General features: G+C 36.5%; 1 pseudogene; it reads left to right on the plus strand.

The window, feature by feature from the left end:
- Positions 1 to 436: 436 nt before the first annotated feature.
- Positions 437 to 15,275, plus strand: LOC136319314 (large ribosomal subunit protein eL33 pseudogene; annotated as a pseudogene).
- Positions 15,276 to 17,335: the final 2,060 nt, after the last annotated feature.

Below are 17,335 nucleotides of genomic sequence, written 5' to 3' on the forward strand. Positions count from 1 at the left end.
AGAAAACCTGAGAAAGTGACAGACTCAATAAAAAAAACAAGCTTGAATCCCTTTGTAAAGAAAAACACTACATTACACTCTATCTTTTATTCTTTATAAAGCTAGGTGATACAAGCATTGTAGCCAAGAATAAAAATGAGAGCTCTTTCACTCTTCTTTAGGTATCTGATATCAACATCTAGAATAGTTTTGAACATTCATGGAAGCAAGGAACCTAACTGGGAAAGAATTTCATGAATTTAAAAGTAAATAAAGGAGATTCTAAGATGGGGAGGGAGAATGTAGATGTTTCAACTGCTAGCTCCCAGAACCAAATTGGATTACCAATTAATTTAAGAACAATCATCTTAAAAAACCAACTTTGGACTAAACAAAGAGGAGTCTATAACCAAGGATCACAAAAGAAACCACACTGAGACTGGTAGGAAGAGCGGAGATGCGAAAAAGGCTGCCCCGCTCCCAGGAGCGAGTGGTGGCTGAAGGTGCAGAGGGACTCTCACTGCAGAGAGGGTTACCCTGAGAGGGGAAGTTCCTCAGCTCCAGGCCAGGATCCCCATAGCCTAGAAGAGGCACCAACACAACATTTGGGGTGAAAAGAACTGGGGTTTCTGTCTGTGAGAAAGAGAAGAGAAAAAGAGCTTTTTGAGACACAGGCTCCATCTTAAAGGGCTGCACAGAAAATCTTGTTCACAGCCACTTACCCAGGGCTCCAGTGGAGGGAAGACAAAGAGGACTAGAATCACATGTGGAGAGTGTAATGTTTGAGGCCCAAGGAGAGACACCATGGGGGATGTCCACCAAAAACCCTATGCTGAGTTATTCTCCAGTACTGCAGTCACCATCTTTCTTGGGCAGAGCAGTCACCTCTGAGCTGCGTCAGCCTGGGGAAAAGCAACTTCTCTGACCTCAGGAGTCTCTCCTTCCCCATCATGGAGACTGAGTCATTCTGAGAAGCCAGGAAACTGGGGGAGCAACAGTGACTCAGTTTTCAGGCATTGAGTTCAGAACACTCCCCCTGCACACTCCCAGGTCTATGACTGGTGCTTCTACCTCATGGGAGACTTAGTAGAAACTTTCTGGATTGTGGGAAGATCACTTCTCTGGGTCTCAAGTGCCACACGCACTGGACTTCTGGGGCCAAACACAATTGAGGTCTGAAAAAGTCTGAACAGATGGACACCTGGGGCTGAGGGTCAGAGCCACACCTACCACCCCTTCTAATCCCTGAATTGCCATAGGTTTTAGATTCTAGCAGAGGTTTTATCAGTGGTTGAGCTCAACAAGCAGCCAGCAGACAGAGGCCTATAGGAGGTGGGTTTAGGGAACCTGGGCCTTTTAAGCAGATCTTGTCCCAGGCCCAGTGTGTGTAAAAGCCAATCTAGGTGTGCAGCTTGATATTTCCATGTACACCTGGGCCCAGCAGATGCAGCCACAAACTCTGGATTGCTTGTAGATCCAAGAAGGTTGCTGAGGGACAGTCACAAGCAGTGTCTCCCACTGATCTGTGCCAGGTTCTTGCCAGGGAGGCATAGGGCTGGCACATCCAGTGGCCAGCTGCAGAGACCATTGGTTTAGGACCTAAAAACCCTTGCTAGTAGGGTATCCTAAAGAATGGATCCTCACACCTGGCCCAGCTGAGTTGAGTTCTGCTCCCTGTGGTCAGCACTGGCACAGCATCTCATCTGCATTGGATAGGGTGGAGCTTCACAGCTTCTGGCTCTGGAGAGGATATCCTGCCCCACTCTGCAAGATTCCATAGGGGAAAGAAGAGAGGCTTGGAGCACAGACATTTAAAATGTGAGTCACTGCAAACTTATTGTTGGATCTGGTCAAGGGGCTTAGCCACTTTCTGTGGGGGGTGCAGTCAGCCCTAGTAGAGGACTCTCACAGTCTTCCTCCCTGAGATCAGGATCTCACCAGCTGTAAGAATTTCTGCAGAGGGGAGTATCAGCACCACACAATCTGAACCTGCTGCTCATCTTACTGGGGAGAAATAAAATTTGAGTATTTAGCAGTGGATGAGTGATTAGGCTCTGGAGTAAGGGCCACTTTCTCTGTACCGAGCTTCTGACCAAGAAAACCCTGAAGTAGGGGGTCTCACTAATATTATATTTCCAACCTCAGCTCCCCTAACCCACCAAGCTTACAACCTGTAGAGGGGTTAGTTGGGTGATGCCAGTCTGAGCCTACACTACCTTCTTTTTACAGAAGACTTTCTGGGAAGATGAGGCAGCTGCAAGAGGAGGTAGAGAAGCTTAAAAGTGAAGCCAAATCTTATGGAGCCTAGGGTTTTTACAGAGTTGCTGTCATCTCTAAGCAGGAGGAAGCTGATTCTTACAAACAGGTTGACCCCTCCCACACTACCCAGGCACAGAAAATGCAAGCATAAACAGTAAACATAGCAATAGCTCCAGACAGGTAGCCCACAGCTGGTTACAGACAATGGCCAACACAAACCCAAGAACACTTAGAACCAACACAACCAGTAGTGAGTGGCAGACAGCACCAACCCTAGACTCAGCTAACTACACAAGCAGCATGCTCAAAAGAGGAGCCCAGCTGGCACCAGAAACTATGGAGAATAAATACTCCCAACATAACAGACACATAATCAAGGTTGACCCTTAGAACCAGCCAACCTAAAGGAATAACTGCACCCATGAAAAGACCAATTGCATTCAATACTCACATACAACAGAAAATAGTACCCCCAAGAGGCATTCCTAAAACAAGGAAATCACATGGCCTGAAGATCAGTATTACCTAGCCCATCTTTCTCATAAGACACCACAATGAATTTCAAAGTCAGACAGCATTACCTAATACACAGACAAAATGGGCAGGCAGCAAAATATGACCCAAATGAATCAACAGGAGAAATACCAAACAAACAAACAAAAAAACAACTAAATGAAATGGAAGAAATCAAATGACCAGACTCAGAGTTTAAAATAATGATTTTTAGAATGCTCAAGGCTCTTAGAGCAACAATGGATGGACATAATGAGCACCTAAATAAAAAGATAACAACATCAAAAAGGACACTGAAATTATAAAAAAGAACTAGTTAAAAATGACAAAATATGAGAAATGAAGATGGCATTAGAAGGACTCAACAGCAGGCTGGATGAAGCAGAGGATTAAATCAGAGATTCAGAGGAGAAAATAAACAAAAGCACAGAAGCAGAGCAGCAAAATGAAAAGAGGCTCAAAAAGACTAAGGAAACCCTAAGAGAGCTCTGTGACAACATGAAGAGAAACAACATCCACATCATAGTGGTTCTTGAAGAAGAGAACAAACAAGAAATAGAGAACCTGTTTGAAGAAATCATAGCTGAAAAATTCCCTAAATTGATGAAGGAAAAAGTCACACAATTTCCAGAAACACAGAGAGTCTCATTAAAGAGGAACTCAAGGAGGCTACACCAAGACACATAATAATTAATATGCCAAAATTAAGAATACTAAAAGCTGCAAAAGAAAAGCAGTTAATTACCTACAGAGGAACCCCCATAAGGATGACATTAGACTTCTCAACAGAAACACTTGAGGCCAGAAAGGATTGGCAAGAAATATTTAAAATAAGATGCAAAATGAGAACCTACCACCAAGACTACTATATCCAGCAAGTCTACCATTTAAAATTAAAGGAGAAATAAAAATCTTCCCAGACAAAAATGACTCAAGGATTTCATTACAACCAAAGCAATACTGCAAGAAATATTAAGGAATCTGTTGTTTAAAAAAAGCAAAAGAAAAAAGAAATGGAGAGAAAGAGGGTTGCAGATTTAAAGATTAAAATGGCAATAAATAAGTACATATCAATAATAAGGTTAAATGTAAATGGATTAAATGCTCCAATCAAAAGACATGGAGTAGCTGCATAGATAAGGAAACAGGGCTCATACATGTGCTGTCTACAACAGACTTACCTCAAAACAAAGGATACACATAGACTGAAAGTGTAGGGATGGAAAAAAGTATTCCATGAAAATGAAAATGTAAAGAAAACTGCGGTAGCAATGCTTATATCTGACAAAATAACCTTTAAAACAAAGGCTATATAGTAAAGGATAAAGAAGGCCACTACATAATAATAAAGGGAGAAATCCAACAGGTGGTATAACCATTATAAATATTTATGCACCTAATATAGGAGCACCTAAATATATAAAGCAGATTATGATGGACATAAAGGGTGATATCAACAGCAATACTATAATAGTAGGGAATTTTAATACCCCACTAAAATCAATGGGTATATCCTCCAACAGAAATAATAAAGAAATTATAAATAATAAAGATCAGAGCAGAAATAAACAACATAGAGGCTAAAAATGCAATACAAAAGATCAATATAACCAAGATCTGGTTCTTTGAAAAGGAAAACAGGATTGATGAACCTTTAAGCAGACTCATCAAGAAAAAAAGAGAGAGGACTCAAGTAAATAAAATTAGAAATGAAAGTGGAGTAGTAACAGCTGACACCACAGAAATATAAAGGATTGTAAAAAAAAAAACAAAAACAAAAAAAAACCTGTGAAGATTTATATGCCAAAAAATTGAACGCCTATATGAAATGGATAAATTTCTAGAAACACACAATCTTTTGAAATTCAATCTGGAAGAATCAGAAAACCTAAACAGTCCGATTATAACAAATGAAATTGAAATAGGTATCCAAAAAACTCGTAACAAACAAAAGTACTAGACCAAATGGCTTCACAGTCAAATTTTACCAAACATTCAAAAAAGAACTAACACAAATCACTTTTAAGTATTTCAAAAAATTCAATAAGAGTCAAGACTTTCAAGCTCCTTTAATGAGGCAAGGATAGTCCTCATTCCAAAATCAAGTAAAGACACTACAAAGAAAGAAAACTATAAGCCAATATCCCTGATGAACATAGATGCTAAAAGTCCCAACAAAATATTAGCAAACCGATCCAACAATACATCAAAAAGATCATACATCATGATTAATTGGGATTTATTCCAGAGAGGAAAGGCTGGTACAACATTTGCAAGTCAATAAATGTGTTCATCACATAAACAAAAGGAAGGTTAAAAATCACATGATTATATCAATAGATGCAGAAAAAGCATTTGCTAAAACCCAGCATGCATTTATGATCAAAATTCTCAGCAAAGTGGGAATAGAGGGAATATTCTTCAACATAATTCTATGACAAACCCACAGCCAATTTCATACTCAATGGGCAAAAATTAAAAGCATTCCCTTAAGATCAGGAACAAGACAGGGGTGTCCTCTTTCAGCACTCTTATTCCACATGGTTCTGGAAGTCCTAGCCACAGCATTCAGATAAAAAGAAGAAATAAAAGGCATCCAAATTGGGAAAGAATAAGTAAAGCTAGCATTATTTGCTGATGACATGATATTACATTTAGAAAACTATGAAGTCTCAGTCAAAAAACTACTAGACCTGATAAATGAATTTGGCAAGGTGGCAGGATATAAAATTAATATTGAGAAATCAGTGGCACTTTTATACACCAACAATAAATTGTCAAATAAAGAATTAAGGAAACAATCCCCTTCACTATTGTAACAACAAAATAATAAAGTACCTATGAATAAATTTAACCAAAGAGGTAAAATACTTTTACTCAGAAAATTATAAGACATTGAAAAAAGAAATCAAGGAACATACAAACAAATGGAAGCATATATCATGTTCATGGTTAGGAAGAATAAACATTATTAAGATATCTATACTACCCAAAGCAATTTATAAATTTAATGCAACTCCATTGAAATACCAATGGCATTCTACAAAGATATAGAACAAAAATATTTCAAAATAGGGAGTGGCAGGCCTGCAGACAAACCACACCTTGGGAACACAGAGGCCACACCCAGTGGACTCCACTGGCCAAAACCTTCTCTTACACAGACAAAATAAGAAGGCAGAGAAATGCAACACAGATGAATCAAGAGAAATCCCCCAAAAAGGACCTGAATGAGTCATATATAACCAAATTACCTGATCACAGAGTTTAAAATAACGATTGTTAGGATGCTCAAAGATATTAGAACAATAAATGGTCATAATGAACACCTAAATAAAAAGATAGCAAATATAAAAAAGGACATTGAAATAATAAAAAAGAATCAATCAGAAATGAAGAATACAATGGAAAGAATTAAAAGCAGGATGGATGAAGCTGAGAATAAAATCAGCAAGTTAGAGGACTAGAAAAATGATGGCACAGAAGCAGAACAGAAAAAAGAAAAGAGACTCAAAAAGTCTGAGGAAACTCTAAGAGAGCTCTGTGACAACATAAAGAGAAAAAATATCCACATATTAGGGGTTCCTGAAGAACAAGAGAAAAAACAAGAGATAGAGACTTTGTTCAAACATATTATAGCTAAAAACTTTCCTCAATTAAGGCAGAAAAACATCTCACAAGTTCAAGAAGCACAGAGAACTTTATTAAAGAGAAACCAAAAGAAATCTATACCAAGACACATAATTAAAATACCAAAGCTAAGTGATAAAGAGAAAATATTAAAAGCTGCTAGAGAAAAAAAGATTATCACCCACAAAGGAGCCCCCATAAGGATTACTTCCAACTTCTCAACAGAAACACTTGAGGCCAGTAGGGAATGGCAAGAAATATTCAAAGTAATGCAGAATAAGAGCCTACAACTAAGACTATTTTATCCAGCAAGGCTATCATTTAAAATTGAAGAAGAAATAAAAAGCTTTCCAGACAAAAAAAAACAACTCAAGGAATTCACTACAACTAAACCAATGCTGTAAGAAATGCTAAGGAGCCTGTTGTAAACATATCAAAGCAGAAAAAGAATATAGCAAAAGAGGAATACAGTTTTAAAGAATAAAATGGTAATAATCAACTACATATCAATAATAACCTTAAATGTAAATGGATTAAATGATCCAATCAAAAGACATAGGGTAGCTGCATGGATAAGAAAACAGGACCCATATATATGCTATCTACAAGAGACACACCTTAAAACAAAAGATGCACAGATTGAAGATAAAAGGATGGAAAAAAATATTTCACGCAAATGGAAATGAAAAATAAAGCTGAGGTAGCAATACTTATATTAGACAAAATGGGCTTTAAAACAAAGGCTATAAGAGATAAAAGTCACTACGTAATGATAAAGGGAGCAATCCAACAGGAAGATATAACCGTTATAAATATCTACGCAATAAATATAGGAACACCTAAATATATAAATCAGACTTTGATGGATTTAAAGGGCAAGATCAACAGCAATACTATAATAGTACGAGATTTCAATGCTCCACTAACATCACGAGATAGATCCTCAAGAAAGAAAATTAACAAAGAAACAGCAGACTTAAAGGACATACTAGATCAACTAAATTTAATAAATATCTTCAGAACCTTTCACTCTAAAGCAGCAGAATATACCTTCTTTTCAAGTGCTCATGGTATATTCTCTAGGATAGACCACATGTTAGGGCACAAAAGCAGTCTCAACAAATTTAAGAAGATTGAAATCATATTAAGCACTTTCTCTGATCACAATGGCATGAAACTAGAAATCAACCACAACAGAAAAACTGAAAAATACTCAAACATTTGGAAACTAAGTAGCATGTTATTAAATAATGAATGGTTAACAGTGAGATCAAAGAAGAAATTTAAAAATTCCTAGAAACGAATGATAATGAGCATACATCAACTCAAAATTTATGGGACAGGGCCCTGGCTGGTTGGCTCAGCGGAAGAGCGTCGGTCTAGCGTGCAGAGGACCCAGGTTCGATTCCCGGCCAGGGCACACAGGAGAAGCGCCCATTTGCTTCTCCACCCCTCCGCCGCGCTTTCCTGTCTGTCTCTCTCTTCCCCTCCCGCAGCCAAGGCTCCATTGGAGCAAAGATGGCCCGGGCGCTGGGGATGGCTCTGTGGCCTCTGCCACAGGTGCTAGAGTGGCTCTGGTCGCAACATGGTGACGCCCAGGAAGGGCAGAGCATCGCCCCCTGGTGGGCAGAGCATCGCCCCTGGTGGGTGTGCCGGGTGGATCCCGGTCGGGCACATGCGGGAGTCTGTCTGACTGTCTCTCCCTGTTTCCAGCTTCAGAAAAATGAAAGAAAAAAAAGAAAAAAAAATTTATGGGACACAGCAAAAGCATCCCTGAGAGGAAAGTTCATAACATTACAGGCATACCTTAAGAAACTAGAAAAAGCTCAAATAAACAACTTGACCCTGCATCTAAAAGAACTAGAAAAAGAACAGCAAGTAAAGCACAGAGGTAGTAGAAGAAAAAAATAATAAAGATCAGAGCAGAAATAAATGACATAGAGTCTAAAGAAACAATACAGAGGATCAATAAAACCAGGAGCTGGTTCTTTGAAAATGTAAACAAGATCTCACCAAGGAAAAAAGAGAGAGGACTCAAATAAATAAAATTAGAAGAAATGAGAGTGGAGAAATAACAACTGACACAACAGAAATACAAAATATTTTAAGAAAATACTATGAAAAACTGTACACAAAAAACTAAACAACCTAGATGAAATGGACAAATTCCTTGAAACATAAATCTTCCAAAAATTAATATGGAAGAATCAGAAAACCTAAACAGACCAATTACAACAAATGAGATTGAAACAGTTATCAGGAAACTCCTAACAAAGAAAAGTCCTGGCCCTGATGGCTTCACAAGTGACCCAAATATTCAAAAAGAAATAACTCCTATTCTTCTCAAGCTATTTCAAATAATTCAAGAGGGAGGAAGACTTCCAAGATCCTTTTATGAGGTTAGTATAATTCTGATTCCAAAACCAGGCAAAGACAACACAAAGAAAGAAAATTATAGGCCAATATTTCTGATGAATTTAGATGTTAAAATCCTCAACAAAATATTAGCAAACCAGATCTAGCAATATATGGAAAAAAAAATCATACACCATGATCAAGTGGGATTTATTCTGGGGAAGCTAGGCTGGTACAATATTCACAAATCAATCAATGTGATTCATCACATAAACAAAAGAAAGGAGAAAAAACACATGATAATTTCAATAGATGCAGAAAAAGCATTTGATAAAATCCAGCACCCATTCATGATCAAAACTCTCAACAAAGTGGAAATACAGGGAACATACCTAACATGATAAAAGCCATCTATGACAAACCCATAGCCAACATCATACTCAATGGGCAATAATTAAAAACAATCTCTTTAAGATCAGGAACAAGGCAGGGGTGCCCCTTCACCACTCTTACTCAACATAGTCCTGGAAGTCCTAGCCACAGCAATCAGACAAGAAAAAGAAATTAAAGGCATCCAAATTGGAAAAGAAGAAGTAAAACTATCATTATTTGCAGATGATATGATATTGTATATAGAAAACCCTAAAGTCTCAGTCAATAAACTACTGGACCTGATAAATGAATTCAGCAAGGTGGAAGGATATAAAATTAATACTCAGAAATCAGAGGCATTTGTATACACTAACAATGAACTGTCAGAAAGAGAATTTAAGGAAGCAATCCCCTTTACCATTGCAACCAAAAAAATAAAGTACCTAGGAATAAATTTAACCAGGGAGATTAAAGACTTGCACTTGAAAAAAAAAAAAAAAGACTTGTACTTGGAAAATTATAAAACATTGATAAAAGAAATCAGGGAAGATACAAATGAGTGGAAGCATATACCGTGCTCATGGTTGAAAAGAATAAACATCATTAAAATGTCTGTATTACCCAAAGCAATCTATAAATTCAATGCAATACCAATTAAAATACCAATGACTTACTTCAAAGATATAGAACACATATTCCAAAATTTATATGGAACCAAAAGAGAACATGAATAGCCTCAGCAACCTTGAAAAGGAAGAATAAAGTGGGAGGTATCACATTTCCAGATATCCAGTTATACTACAAGGCCATTGTACTCAAAACAGCCTAGTACTGGCATAAGTCAGGCATATAGATTAGTGGAACAGAATAGAGAACCCAGAAATAAACCCCCAGCTCTATGGACAACTGATATTTGACAAAGGAGGTAAGGGCATACAATGGAGTAAAGACAGCCTCTTCAACAAATGGTGTTGGGAAAATTGGACAGCTACCTTCAAAAAACTGAAACTAGACCACCAACTTATATCATTCACAAAAATAAACTCAAAATGGATAAAAGACTTAAATGTAAGCCGTGAAACCATCAGCATCTTAGAAGAAAACATAGGCAGTAAGCTCTCCAACATCTCTCGCAGCAATATATTTGCTGATTTATCTCCATGGGCAAGTGAAATAAAAGACAGGTTAAACAAATGGGACTATATCAAACTAAAAAGGTTTTGCTCAGCTGAAAACAATAAGAACAGAATAAAAAGGCAAACTACACAATGGGAGAACATATTTGACAAGACGTCTGATAAGGGGTTAATAAACAAAATTTATAAAGAACTTGTAAAACTCAATACCAGGAAGACAAACAATCCAATAAAAAAATGGGCGATAGAAATGAATAGACACTTCTCCAAAGAGGACATACAGATGGCCCATAAGCATATGAAAAAATGCTCAACATCACTAACCATTAGAAAAATGAAAATTAAAACCACAATGAGATATCATCTCACACCAGTCAGAATGGCACTCATCAACAAAACATCACAGAATAAGTGCTGGCGAAGATGTGGAGAAAAGGGAACCCTTCTGCACTGCTGGTGGGAATGCAGACTGGTGCAGCCACTGTGGAAAACAGTATGGAGATTCCTCAAAATATTAAAAATCAAACTGCCTTTCAATCCAGTTATACCACTTTTAGGAATATACCCCAAGAACACAATAACACTGTTTCAAAAGAAGAAATGCAACCCCATGTTTATGGCAGCATTGTTCACAATAGTGAAGATCTGGAAACAGCCCAAGTGTCCATCAATGGACAAGTGTATTAAAAAGCTTTGATATATATATTATGCAATACTACTCATCCATAAGAAATGATTACATCGGATCATTTACAGCAACATGGATGGACCTTGATAACATTATACTGAGCAAAATAAGTAAATCAGAAAAAACTATGAACTATATGATTCCATACATAGATGGGACATAAAAATAAGACTCAGAAACATGGACAAGAGTGTGAGGGTTACAGTGTGGGGGGGAGTTGGGCTAGGAAAGGGTACAAAGAAAACCAGTTATAAGGTGACAGAAGACAATTGGACTTTGGGTGATGGGAATGCAGCATAATCAAATGTCAAAATAACCTAGAGATGTTTTCTCTGAACATATGTACCATGATTTATCAATGTCACCCCATTAAAATTAATTTTTAAAAAAAATTTAAAAAATTAAAAAGAATATTCCAAATATTATTATGGGGGAAAAAAAACAAATATCCTCAGCAGTTTTGAAAATGAAGAATAAAATGGGAGATTTCACATTCCTGATATCAAGTTATACTACAAGGCCATTGTAATCAAAACAGCTTGGTACTGGCATTAGAACAGGTATACAGATCAATGGAACACAACAGAGAACCCAGAAATCAACCCATACCTTTATGGTCAATTGATATTTGATAAAGGAGTTAAAAACATACAATGGAGTAAAGACAGTTTCTTTAATAAATGTTGGGAAAATTGGACAAATACATGCAAAAAAATAAAACTAGACCACCAGCTTACACCATTCACAAAAATAAACTCAAAATGGATAAATGACTTAAATGTAAATTGCAAAACCATAAATGTCTTGGAAGAAAACATAAGCAGCAAATTATCTGATGCCTCTCGTTGCAATATTTGTGCTGATTTATCTCCACGGGCAAGTAAAATAAAGGACAGAATAAACACATGGACTATATCAAACTAAAAACTTTTGCACAGCAAAAGACATCATTAACAAAATAAAGAGACAACCCACACAATGGGTGAACATATTTACCAACACGGTGTGATAAGGGGTTAATAACCAAAATTTATAAAAAAACTTCTAAAACTCAACAATAGGAAGTTAAATAATCCAATTAAAAAGTGGACAAAGGAATTAAATATACACTTCTCTAAAGAGGACATATAGTTGACCAATAGGCATATGAAAAAATGTTCAATGTCACTAATCATTAGAGAAATGCAAATTAAAACTACAATGAGATATCACCTAACACCTGTCAGAACCGCGCTCATTAACAAATCAACACACAAGTGCTGGCAAGGGTGTGGAGAAAAAGGAACCCTTCTGCACTGCTGGTGGGAATGCAGACTTGCGCAGTGACTATGGAAATCAGTGGGGCATTTCCTGAAAAAATTAGAAATGGAACTGCCTTTTGACGCAGCTATCCCACTTTTAGAAATATATCCTACGAATACTAAAACACTCATTCAAAAGAAGATATGCACCCCCATATTTATTGTAGCATTGTTTTACAATAGCCAAGATCTGGAATCAGCCCAAGTGTCCATCAGTGGACGAGTGGATTAAAAAGCTGTGGTACATATACACAATGGAATACTACTGGGTTGTGAGAAAGAAGGAAATCTTACTTTTTGCAACAACATGGATGGTCCTGGAGATTATTATGCTAAGTGAAGTAAACCAGGCAGAGAAAGAATATTATTATAGGATCTCACTTATATGTGGAATTTACTGAACAAGGTGAACTGAGAAATGAAATAGAGGCAGAGGGGAGGTAATGGGAAGCAGAGGGACATCTGTAAGAGGGAGGAAGGATGAGGGGATGGGATCAATGAAGGTGAAGGGATTAATGAGATTATATATACATAACACATAGATACAGAAAACAGGACAGCAAATCCCAGAGGGAAGGAGCAAGGGAGTTTGGGAAAGGGGGACATAGAGTGTGTAGTGTGGGGCGCGTAGTAGGGGGAATGTTATACTGAGTGGGACACTTGAATCCATGTTAACACAATAAATTAAATAATAAAAAAATTTAAAAAGCAATTAAAAATGTAAATGAAGACAACAAATTTCTGTTCTAATTATACTGGCAATCATATATTTGATGATTTATGTATTTATGGCTTCCTAATGTTCAAACATACATTTAGGTAAGCTAATCTGAATACATTTCTTGTATTCATTTCTTTTAAACTCATGTGAGTAGACTGTAAGGTTTACAAATGCTAAGAGTTTTTCAGTCTATTCTCTGTTGTTTAGTCAGCCTTTTGAACAGTGCCTGACACAGAATAGCTGCTGGATATTGATTGATGAATGAATACCCACAGTGAGAGAATAATTCTATGTTCAGTATAATTGAATGTTCCTAAATTTGGTCTATCAATTATTATCATGCATTCACTCTATCAATTCCACAGGTAAATATAACTGATCTATTCCTGTAAACAGTTGAAAATCTAATAGAGGAGACAAACTTCATACACACCATAATCTAATATCAGTGGAAGGAATCGTCAATATATAGTCATCACATTGTAGTGTTCTGAAGGCTTAGGGAAATGCAAATAATAAGAAATTTCAAGTTGTCAACATAACAAATATTGCTGAAGAGTCAAAGAAGCTGAGATGGCAAAGAAGCTGAGATGGAGAAGAGACATTGGATTTAGCTTTTAGGAGATTCATTGAGGGTTTATCTTATACATTGTGACTAAGAGACTAGATCAAGGCCCAGTTCTGCCACTAACTAAATCTGTGCTCCCTTTGTGCATTAGTTTTTTTATCTAAAAGGTGAAAATAACACTGCCTAACTCATGAGGCTCTTTTAAAGAAGAAATGAGCTGAAATATTTCTAAGATATTTAGAACAGTGACTGACATGATGTATATATTATTAGATGTTAGAAATGTCAATTATTTTTATCAAAGCAGTGTGGAACTGACCCAAATTTTAAGAGTTTTAGGAGAATGGTGATTCTTCTCAACTAGCCTTCTATCAGTGCAAGAATTATGTTTGTCCTGCTTCTTATATTTAGTTGTGCCAGCCTCAGGGACGTATTGAAGGCAGTACTTAAGCTCTACAGTTTGCTCTTGTTAGGCAGCTTTGGTATGACTTCCAGAGATAAATATACCTCCTGGAATTTATGCCTGTGTGGAATCCTTTCCCTGAATGTGAGCCAGGCCTAGTTACTGGCTTCTAGCAAATGTGCAAAAGTAATACGATGTTACTTCTGTGATGAGGTTACAAAAGCCTATGACTTCCATCTTGCTATCTGGTGCAGACATTCTTTCAATTATTTTATGAGGCAAGATGCTGTGTTGTGAGGTGCTCTGTGGCAAAGCCCATGTACTAAGAAGCTGAAGGAGGCCCCCAGACAACACATGTGAAGAACTAAGACCTTAGTCCAACAGCCTAGAAGTAACTGGATCCTGCCAACAATGGAGTGAGCAAGGAAGTGACTACTTTCAGTCAAGCCTTGAGGTAAGTTCAGCCTTGTGAGAGACCCAGAGTCAGAAGACAAAGGTTAGCCATGTGTGAATTTCTGAATCACAGAGACTGTAAGGTAATATATTTTGCTATTTTAATTCACTAATGCTTGGGGTTATTTGTTATGCAGCAGTAGATAACTAATGCACAACTATGAGAAATACATTTATATTGTGACCTAGCATGCATGTGCATATATGCAAACACCCATACACACACTTATGTAGCTAGAACAAGTTTGTCATGAGACAATGTTTATTCTTACTGTGTATAATGCACTCAGATGTTTTTCATTTTATTAGTTTTAAAATAATAACAGGGACACTAAATTGATTCCATGACTCACAAAAGGCTGCAACAAAGAGTTTGAAAATACTAGTTAAGAATATAGTTTTTGGCATAAAATTTTCTGGGTTTATACCTCTGCTCTACCACTTATTATGTGGGTAAAACTAGAAAAGTTACACAGCTTTACTGTGTATCAGTCTCCTAAGCTGTAAAATGAGAAAAATAATAGCTCTTACCATCATCTTGGAGTCTATGAAGACCTGCTGGGAACAGGACTTCTAAAACAAAAAGTGTGTCCAAGGTCATTTTTGCTGGCTATAAGCTGGGTCTCCAGAACCAGAGGGAGCACATAGCTCTTCTTAAAATGGAAGGTGTTTATGATCAAGATGAAACTGAATCTCATCCAGACAAGAGATGTGCGCATGTATACAAAGCAAAGAACAACACAGTGTCTCTTGGTGGCAAACCAAAGAAAACCAGAGTCATCTGGGGCGAAGGTAATTGGTGTTCATGGCATGCTCCTCACCAAATTCCAAAGCAATGTTCCTGCTAAGGCTACTGGACACAGAATCCTCTTGACGCTGTAGCCCTCAAGGATTTAAACTTATTGTAAAGCAATTAAATAAAAGTGGAAAAGTGAGAAACATAATAAAATATTAATGGTTTTGATGATTAGAACAAATAATCTTTGCAAAGCATTCAGCACAGAACTTCACCCATGGAAAAAGGCTAACTATTCTTAGTTAAAATTCTTTTTTATTGTACTGAACCTTTCCTAGATAGTCCCTTATTCTTGGGACAGAATTGATCATTCTATCCACTCCTATGGCTTATTGAAAATAATTATTATGCCACATTTTACATTCCATTATAATTATTTTTCTATCACTTTTTCTTCTATCCTCATTCCTACTAAGTTATGACCTCCTTGAGAGCAACTAATATTTCTAATTATTCTTTGTCTCTTTAATATATAACACAGTTCTTGACACAGTATAGATGTTTAATACATATTGATAAGTAAATGAACAAAACATAAATGAATAAATGCTCACCATCACAAGAGAGCCCATTTAGTTTTTCAACATATATAATTAGTAAAAAGTTGTATCATACAGTAAGTCAAAATATGCTTACTTTACACTCATTCTTCTGTTCAAATGACTCATTAAATATCTATTTCCTCCCTTATAATAGTTCTTTTAAATTCTTTCCTCAGTTTTCATGTAGAAGAACTGTTTGAGGGGAGAATAAGATTTATTATTCCAAGTAATCTCTGAATAAAAATGTTCCAAGTTTTATAATGATTCCTGACCATCATCATAGTTGTCCTTTCTTAGCAGTATCCCACTTTGCTAGCATTCCTATTAAAATCTGATATCCAACTTCAGGACAGGCAAGGACAGGCAAATATGGCATATAACTCTCATTGTTCTCGTCTGTGCATTACAATTCTTCCGGTGTTCCAAATTATTTCAGCCTTTTTAGGTATAAAAATTTAATCATTCTTACAAAAATATTCATTCTATATAGACTTAATTATTTTTTAAATGTAAGGTACATTTTTATTTGTATTTATTCTTATTAAATACTTGGTCTTTAGAACACTTTAAATCTTAATTTATCCAAACTGAATTAATCATATTTCTCAGCTTTATATCATTGAAAAATGTAATGAGCATGCCTTCTGAGCTGTATCAAAGTAACTGATGAACATGTTGAACAAGGTAGAACCAAGTAATGTCTAAACACTATACTATAAGTTAATATCCAGCTCTGTTAATCAATGCTCTGGCTAGAAGTCAATCAGGACAAATTAACTTAATTATATAATGCCTGTCCAAAAGGTCACTATGAGAGTCTCTTTTAATTGTTTTTATTTAATCTAGATATTTTAAGGTTATTGTGCTACTGTAGAATTTCTATATTCTACTTGTGTGGCCAGGCTATTAAAAAGCAAGTGAGCTCTCTGTGCCACAATCTGTTGTTAGTGAATTTATGCTGGATTCTAGGAATTATCATTTACAAGAACCAGAAAACAATTTATGACCCCCATATTTAAATCTTAAAGAGGATCAAATTTAAAGCTTTATGGTCTGTATTTTAAGGAAGTCTTTTTTATGTTCTTTCTGACTATTGGGAGACTACTCCAGTAGCTGCTACCTCTTTTTTTATAATTCTGCAGTCATCTGACAGTATTAAAAAGTAGCATGTGTGAACTCCAATAATTTCCCGTAAGAATGTCACTTTAGCTAAGTTATTTTTTTACTTCATTTATTGATATTAAATGTCATTCATATAATGACTGATACTTTTATCTATTATGGAGGTATTTTGTAGCAGAACAATGCCTCTGCCAAGAGTTAACTCTACAAACAAGACCTAGTGTGGTGTTTATATAAATACATCCCCAGAAAGAAGGAAACCACAAAGCACAGAGAACTGAAGAGATAAGGCTGCAAACAGCAAGTGTCCTGTTTGGGGCATTTTTCCAACTACTGACATGATAAAATGTCAGGGACTGTAACAGGGACATCACAGTTTCTGGCAATGTCCCAGGGCTAGAGAAAAGAAAAATAAAGTTGTAAGATTCCAAGGAAGTCATTTTGAAAATATCACCATAAGAATGGAAAAGCCGAGAGAAGTTAGCATGACAGTTGGT

Source organism: Saccopteryx bilineata, chromosome 1, assembly GCF_036850765.1.
Source record: "Saccopteryx bilineata isolate mSacBil1 chromosome 1, mSacBil1_pri_phased_curated, whole genome shotgun sequence".
Lineage (NCBI taxonomy): Eukaryota > Metazoa > Chordata > Mammalia > Chiroptera > Emballonuridae > Saccopteryx > Saccopteryx bilineata.